Below are 7,667 nucleotides of genomic sequence, written 5' to 3' on the forward strand. Positions count from 1 at the left end.
GATTTAGTGAAAGTGAAGGAGAAAGACTGGATTTTCTTCAGTTCTAAATCCTTCATCCCATGTTCTTGTTACCCTCCAGACGGTTTTCCTCAGCTCAAGGAAATCAGGTGGTGAAGGGGTTGATGGAGTGACCGCTTCTAACCTCTACAAAATCGTCTGGAGGTAGCAATAATTCACTTGTTAAAAAGCTAATTGGTCATGAAAGAAGGTGTACGTCTGAGAGAGTATGTGGGTCAGGTGTGTGTGTGTGTGTGTGTGTGTGTGTGTGTGTGTGTGTGTGTGTGTGTGTGTGTGTGTGTGTGTGTGTGTGTGTGTGTGTGTGTGTGTGTGTGTGTGTGTGTGTGTGTGTGTGTGTGTATGAAGCAAGCAAGGTAAATTAAGTGCAGAGATGATCTGTCGTGGAGAGGATGGTTGGATGGGTGGATGGGCTTGGGGATGAGGTGGATGGATGGGTGAGTGAGTGGACTGGTGGATGGAAGGGTGGATGGAAGAGTGGAAGAATGAGTGAGTGAGTGGGCAGAAGGGTGGATAGATGAGTGGGAGAAAGGATGGATGGATGGATGGATGGATAAGATGAATGGATGGATGGATGGAGTGGATGGAAGTGGGTGGAACAAAAACAGTGGTTCATTCATGTAAGCTACTATACTACTATCCGACGGAACTGGTCCATACTCGGTACATACTGATGGGGGGGAGAGGCTTGGTGGTGGGGTGAGGGAGGGAGGGAGGGAGGGGTGAACAGAGAAGGTAGGAGGGGTGACGAAGGGGTGAAGGAGCTTGGATGGGGTGAGGATGAGGGAGGGAGTAGGGGGGAGGGGAGGGAGTAGTGGGGAGGGGAGGGAGTAGTGAGCGGAGGGGTGCAGTAGGGGTGAGGGTGAAGGGTGAGGGGGCCAGGGGGGGGGGAAGAGAGAGAGGGAGGGCAAGGGTGAAAGAAGGTAAGATGAGGGTGCAATAGGTAAGGCAGGAAGGGTGAAGGGGGTTGGGGTGAGAGGGGAGGGAGAAAGGGGTGAGGGGGGAGAGGGGTGAATATGGAGTAGAGGATGCACTGGGAGGGGTCAGGAGGGGCGAGGGAGGGGAAAAGGGTGAGGGGGAGGAAAGGAGGGGTGAGGCTGGGGTGAAGGTAAGAGAGAGAGAGAGAGAGAGAGAGGTGGAGGGGTGAGAGAGTGAAGGCTCAGTCAGTCCTCGAAGAGCTTGTGACCGAGGCGGAGGTGGGAGCGTGGTTGTCCTGCCCCCATCTCTCTCTCTCTCTTTCTCTCTCTCTCTCGCACCTTACCCTTCGCATTTTTTTTGCTCTCCTTCATTCTTTCTTCTTTCCCTCCTTTCTCAATCGTACTCTCTCTCTCTCTCTCTCTCTCTCTCTCTCTCTCTCTCACGTGCAAATTTACTTCTCTCACCTCTCAAACACGTGCCTCTACCTCTCTCTTCCCTCTCTCTTTCACGTGCATGATCCTGTCTCTACATCTCTCTCCCTCTCTCTTTCACGTGCATGATCCTGTCTCTCGCTCTCTTTTCCATTCAAGTTGGATGTCTGGTCCTCTCTCGCTCGCTCTCTAGCTTTTTTTCCTCCCAGGTTTCGCCCTCCTTTATGTTTTCCTCTCTCTCTCTCTCTCTCTCTCTCTCTCTCTCTCTCCATCCCTCCCTCTCTCTCTCTCTCTCTCCCTCCCTCCCTCCCTCCCTCTCTCTCTCTCTCTCTCTCTCTCAGTATATATATTTCGTCATATTTCACGTTCCTTTAAGGGCATAACTCTCTCTCTCTCTCTCTCTCTCTCTCTCTCTCACGCTTTGATCTCGCCATTCGTCGTGTCTTTCTGAATTTCCCTCTTAATTTCCCCCACTATTTCCATCTCCTCTGAATTTCTTTTCTCCTCTCTCTCTCTCTCTCTCTCTCTCTCTCTCTCTCGTCCCTACGTTTTTAAAAATTCCTGTTTACTATTTTCCCCTTCCATGTCTGATCTTGATTTCTTTCTTTTTTTTTTTTCTTTTTTATTTCCTCCCTCCGCTTCCCTTTCGTTTTTCGTATATATATATTTTTTTTCATTTCCATTTCCTTTTTCATTTCCTTTTTCGCTCATCATCTTTTTCGACGATTCTTTTAATGGGGTTTATTTCTGTCTTCACCTGTCATTAACTTTTTACCATTCCTCTTTTCATATGCTGATTTTTTCGTATTTGCTCTCTCTCTCTCTCTCTCTCTCTCTATCTATCTATCTATCTATCTATCTACCTATCTATATAATTTTTTTTAGTATTCCGTGGCTTCATTTCATAGTCATTATAAGTTCATTTTTATTTCTTCCATTTCTCCTGAACATCCTTTTTTCCTCCTCTCTCTCTCTCTCTCTCTCTCTCTCTCTCTCTCTCCCTCTCTCTCTCTCTCTTTCACCTGAATCTGTCCTATTTTCATTTCCCCCTGACTTTCCTTTTTCTTCCTCTATTTTCATTTCCCTCTCACTTTCCTATCATTCTTCCTCTGCTTTCATTTTCCCTCTGAGTTTCCTCCTCACTCTTCCTCTACTTCCATTCCCTCTCACTTCCCTTCTCATTCCTCCTCTGCTTCATTCCCCTTTGACTTTCCCTCTCATTCTTCCTCTATTTCCATTCCCTCTCACTTTCCATCTCATTCCTTCTCTATTTCCACAATCCTTTGAATCCCCTTTGTGCCCCAATGTCGGAAAATCGTCAGTGGAGCGTCGCCTTTGCCTTCCACCACCTGGGTACCACCTGGGCCACCTGCCGCCACGGGAGTCATCTAAATGCTAATCCCCCGCACGCTCAACTTCCGGCCACATTTATCCCGACAGTCACCCCTCAAACACCAAGGACAAAGTATTTACGTGCCGTCGATAGGTCTCCTCTTAGGGCCCGTTCAGAGTGGGGATGGAGAGGATGAATTTGGAGTTTCGAGGCAAATTGTTGGATCGTGCAAGTCGGAAAAAAAAAAAAAAAAAAAAAAACCGCCCTGTTTCACTGCCCCACGTTCACGACAAGGAGTTTCTCACTGTCAGGCGTAATGCAGGTGACAGTGAAAAATGGAACGCTCGGGAGTCGGAACCTAGGCCGATCAAAAGGCGTGTTCTTCGTATTTCCCCCCCCCCAACCTATTTATCGGACCATTTGCATCTTAAGTCGGTTCCAGACATGCTTTACCAGGTCCTAATACCGTCTTGAAACCGCGAGGCCTTACCACACGAAACAGGAGGGCTGGAATCTCTCTACCTCGCTTCACACACTGCCTCGAAGCTTTGCGGAAACCTAAAGAGATCTTGCTGAACTAAATCCGATATATATATAAAAAAAAAAATAGATGGTTACCTTTAACATACGAGTCACCTGTCAAATAATTTCATGATCCAAAGTGCTGAATTTGATCTTTTTTCTTTTTTTTAATGGCGTCTCGAACCTGTGTCGAAGGAAGGGGGTCGAATCTCGCTTCGGTAATTCGGGGCCTCAGATAAGTAAAGAATAACTGACCGCAGCTGTACATTCCCCTTTCTCTCTCGTCACAGGGACAGGCCGTCGTGTGTGTGTGTGTGTGTGTGTGTGTGTGTGTGTGTGTGTGTGTGTGTGTGTGTGTGTGTGTGTGTGTGTGTGTGTGTGCATATTCCAACTCTCTCTTTCCCTCTCTCTCTCTATCTATCTATCTAACTCTATATCTCTCTCTCTCTGTATATATTCTAACTTTCAAATCCTCAGGATCTGGCGAATTATCCATAAACTTTAATATACCTGGAAAAATGACTCGATCTAACCCCTAACTGCTGCTGTGCCAATGTGAACACTACGCATTTTCACCCTCGTGTGGGAGTGATATAGAGGCGAAAATTGAACAGTGAACATGATCCGTGAGTGCCACCTGTTCTTCGGGACCTGACCCAATCTGACCTGGATTAACAAGTAAGTTCTATAATAATAATAATAATAATAATAATAATACTCTTCTCCCACACCTACTACTATTACTATTATTACTACTACTGACATCTTCTACTACTACTACTACTACTGCCACTACAACTACTACTACTACTTTTAATAATAATAATAATAATAATAATAATAATATCCATACCACCGTTCTTTACACTGAAGGCAAACTGACATGTTTTACAACCAGCGATGGAATTTAAATGGCAATTTTTTTCTGCACTATATTGTGATCTAAAAAAAGGAAGAAAAAAAAAGAATAAAAGAAATATAAAAAGAGAAACGGGGAAAAAGAAAAAAAAATATATATATAAAAGAAACAGGGAAAAAGAAAAAACGAAAGAAAAAGAAAACGGAAAAGAAGAAGAAAAAATGATATATACAGAAAAACGAGACCTTATTACATGTGAACGAAATTTTCTGAAATCTGTCTTTCCTTTTTATTTCATCTTCTGTTCATTTGTGTTCGTAGGTGATGTGCTGGAGGGGAAGTTGTGTGAATGAAGTGTTTTGAAAGACCGTGGGCGTAGAGCTGGAGTGAGCGAAAGTTTATGACATTGGTGACGATGGTAACTGGAATATTAAACGCTGGGATATGAAACGTGTATAGGATGATCGATAGATATGGGAGATTGATAGATAAATGAATGGATGATACATAGATAATTTGAGAGAGAGAGAGAGAGAAAGTACTAGTCATTACGCTTTAACCACAACATACACACACACTGCTATCACCACCTCTCTCTCTCTCTCTCTCTACTGAAGAAAGAAATAAAGAGTCGAGTAAGATGCTAGAAGGCAATAGAGTACGTGAGAGAGACAAATGAGGGAGGCACTCACTCATTTACACACACACACACACACACACACACACACACACACACACACACCAAAAAGTAGGACAGACAAGCGAGAGGGAAAGTAACATTCTCTTTCTCTCTCTCTCTCTCTCTCTCTCTCTCTCTCTCTCTCTCACACACACACATTATGGTAACACGCCAAGGTACTCTCTCTCTCTCTCTCTCTCTCTCTCACACACACACACACACACACACACACATTGTGGTAACACGCCAAGGTACTCTCTCTCTCTCTCTCTATCAAGGCAACAGATATATGAAGCCCCCTCTCTCTCTCTCTCTCTCTCTATCAAGGCAACAGATATATGAAGCCCTCTCTCTCTCTCTCTTTCCCTCTCAGATAGCCCCATACGGCAAGTCTATTCATCTCTCATCCCAACAACACGTCTCCCGCTCCTAGTCAACATGCTCTATCGAACGGACGCTATTCTGAGCCGACGCGTATAGCCAGAGGACTGAGAATGACTGGGAATGCGTAAGGACGTATAGTCGCGGCCATAAACACTGCTCCACTTCCTGAACGATAAGTAATGGGACGGTGAACGATGAATTTTGAAACCCTCTATGTCGATGCATGGGGATCAACCTACTTTTTCAGAATGTTGCGTAAGTGTGTCATAATGGTTCGGGTGAAAATGCGTAATCATCATCATCATCAACCTTTTTCAGCACCACAACCACCATCATCATATCATCACCACCATCGCCACCACCACTATCATCACCATCATCATCATCATCACCACCACCACCATCGCCATCATTACCACCACCACTGCCACCACCACCACCACCATCATATCATCATCACCGCCACCTCCACTATCATCACCACCACCACCACCACTATCATCACCACCACCATCATTATCATCACCACCACCGCCACCACTATCACCACCGCCACCACCACTATCATCATCACCACCACCACTATCATCATCATCATTATCACCACCACCACCATCATATCATCATCACCGCCACCACCACTATCATCACCATCATCATCATTACCATCACCACTACCGGTACCACCAACCCCACTACCACCACCACACTCACCACAAGGCTGTTGACGCATCCCATGTGGAGAGGTCCGGCTGAGGTCCAAATAGGAAGACAGGAATACGTAATGGGACACAGGCCTGGGGGAATGGGGGTACAAAATGGGCTAAAATGGGTGACTTAGACTGGCTTTAGTGAATGGGGGTAATGGGGAGCATGGTAAATGGGGAGAGTGATAGTTCGTGTTGATGTAATGGGTGAAATAGGGAGTTAGGAATAGTTGAATAGGCAGTCGGGAATAATTGGAATGGTGTTGGGTAAATGGGTCAGATAATGGGTAATGGGGCTTGATGAGAGAGAGAGAGAGAGAGAGAGAGAGAGAGAGAGAGAGAGAGAGAGAGAGAACATTTATATACACATTCATCATTCATACAACTCCACCAATATTTCATACAATGAATAACCGTTTGATGTGCGTGAATAACAATGCAATAACGGAAATAACGAGGGACACACACGAAGAGCCCCGTTAATAAAAAAGAAAGAAAAAAAAAGAATAAATGATTTAGTATATGCTGGGAGCGGATGGATGGAGGACTAAGCTATTCAGACCGTGATGAATGGCAACAACAAGACTACCACTACTACTACTACTACTATTACTACTACTACTACTACTTCTACAGATAAAAAATAATAATATACGTAAACAGACTTGTAATCTTCGTCTAAAAAAGTATATGTAAAAATAAAGTTACACCCTGACATTACATTAACGTATCCCCCCAGGCTCTCTCTCTCTCTCTCTCTCCAAATCAACCCTTCATTCTTTTCTTTCGTTATTCCTTCCTTCCTTCATTCTCTCTCTCTCTCTCTCTCTCTCTCTCTCTCTCTCTCTCTCCAAACCAACCCTTCATTCTTTTCCTTCGTCCTTCTTTCCTTCCTTCCTTCCGATCTCTCTCTCTCTCTCTCAATACACACCCAATCCCCATACCTACACTCACCTTTACCCATCTTAATTAACCCCTGCAGACCGAGTACCCATTTTACCTGGCTCTATCTCCAGACGATTTTAGTCAGCTTAGGAGAGGCCTTTCGAACTGGAGGGGTTAGATCCAGCCTCCCTCAACCCCTCCACTACCAAGGGGGGTTTGGGGGTTGGGGGGGTTTCTAAGCTGAATAAAATCGTCTGGTAGGAGAGAGAAAAAGCTACAAGAGACGTCCTCAGGTGGATGGGGTTGCCTGGTGTGGACGACCCCCGGGTGATTATTCGTTTTAAAGCCAGACGATTTTATTCAGCTGCGAGAGACGTCTATAGTAGAGTGAAAAAATAACACTGATTCCACCTGAGAGATAAGGTGATGATAATGATGATGATGATGATGATAGTGGTGGTGGTGATGGTGACGATGATGACGACGACGAAAATGATGATGATGACGATGATAGACAAAATATGATTAAGTATTTGATGAAGGCGAAATAAAATAATGCATAAGTTAAAGATGATATGCCTACTAGTACTAAGGAAGAAAATGATGATGATATTAATAGCAGTAATGAAGATACTACTAATAATACTGATTTTCATGAATATAACCAAAGTCCTTAATAAGCATGAATAAAAAAAACATAAGCATACGAAAATAAACATCATAAACGTTACCAACAGGACGAAAAGAAGTAACAAAGATGATTAAGTATATGAGAGAGGGATGTGTGAGCCGGGAGCAGGGCAGTGAAATGGCGGGGGACAGGGTGACGTGGAGGCGATTTGTTTGTGGCCACCCCTAACGGGATTAAGGCGTCTGGCAATAGATAGATAGACAGAGGTAAGTTATTCAATATGACACACCTGACTGACTGACA

At 44.5% G+C, this 7,667-nt stretch overlaps 1 long non-coding RNA gene across 1 annotated transcript in view; it reads left to right on the plus strand.

The window, feature by feature from the left end:
• The first annotated feature begins 3,700 nt into the window (after positions 1-3,700).
• Positions 3,701-7,667, plus strand: part of LOC145408490 (uncharacterized) — a 92,347-nt gene continuing 88,380 nt past the window's right edge. The window contains exon 1 of the long non-coding RNA XR_013898931.1: positions 3,701-3,897. This is a non-coding gene — a long non-coding RNA (uncharacterized LOC145408490). The remainder of the gene's footprint in view (positions 3,898-7,667) is intronic.

Source organism: Coenobita brevimanus, chromosome 8, assembly GCF_032717465.1.
Source record: "Coenobita brevimanus isolate Jiangsu-jjx chromosome 8, ASM3271746v2, whole genome shotgun sequence".
Classification (NCBI taxonomy): Eukaryota; Metazoa; Arthropoda; class Malacostraca; order Decapoda; family Coenobitidae; genus Coenobita; species Coenobita brevimanus.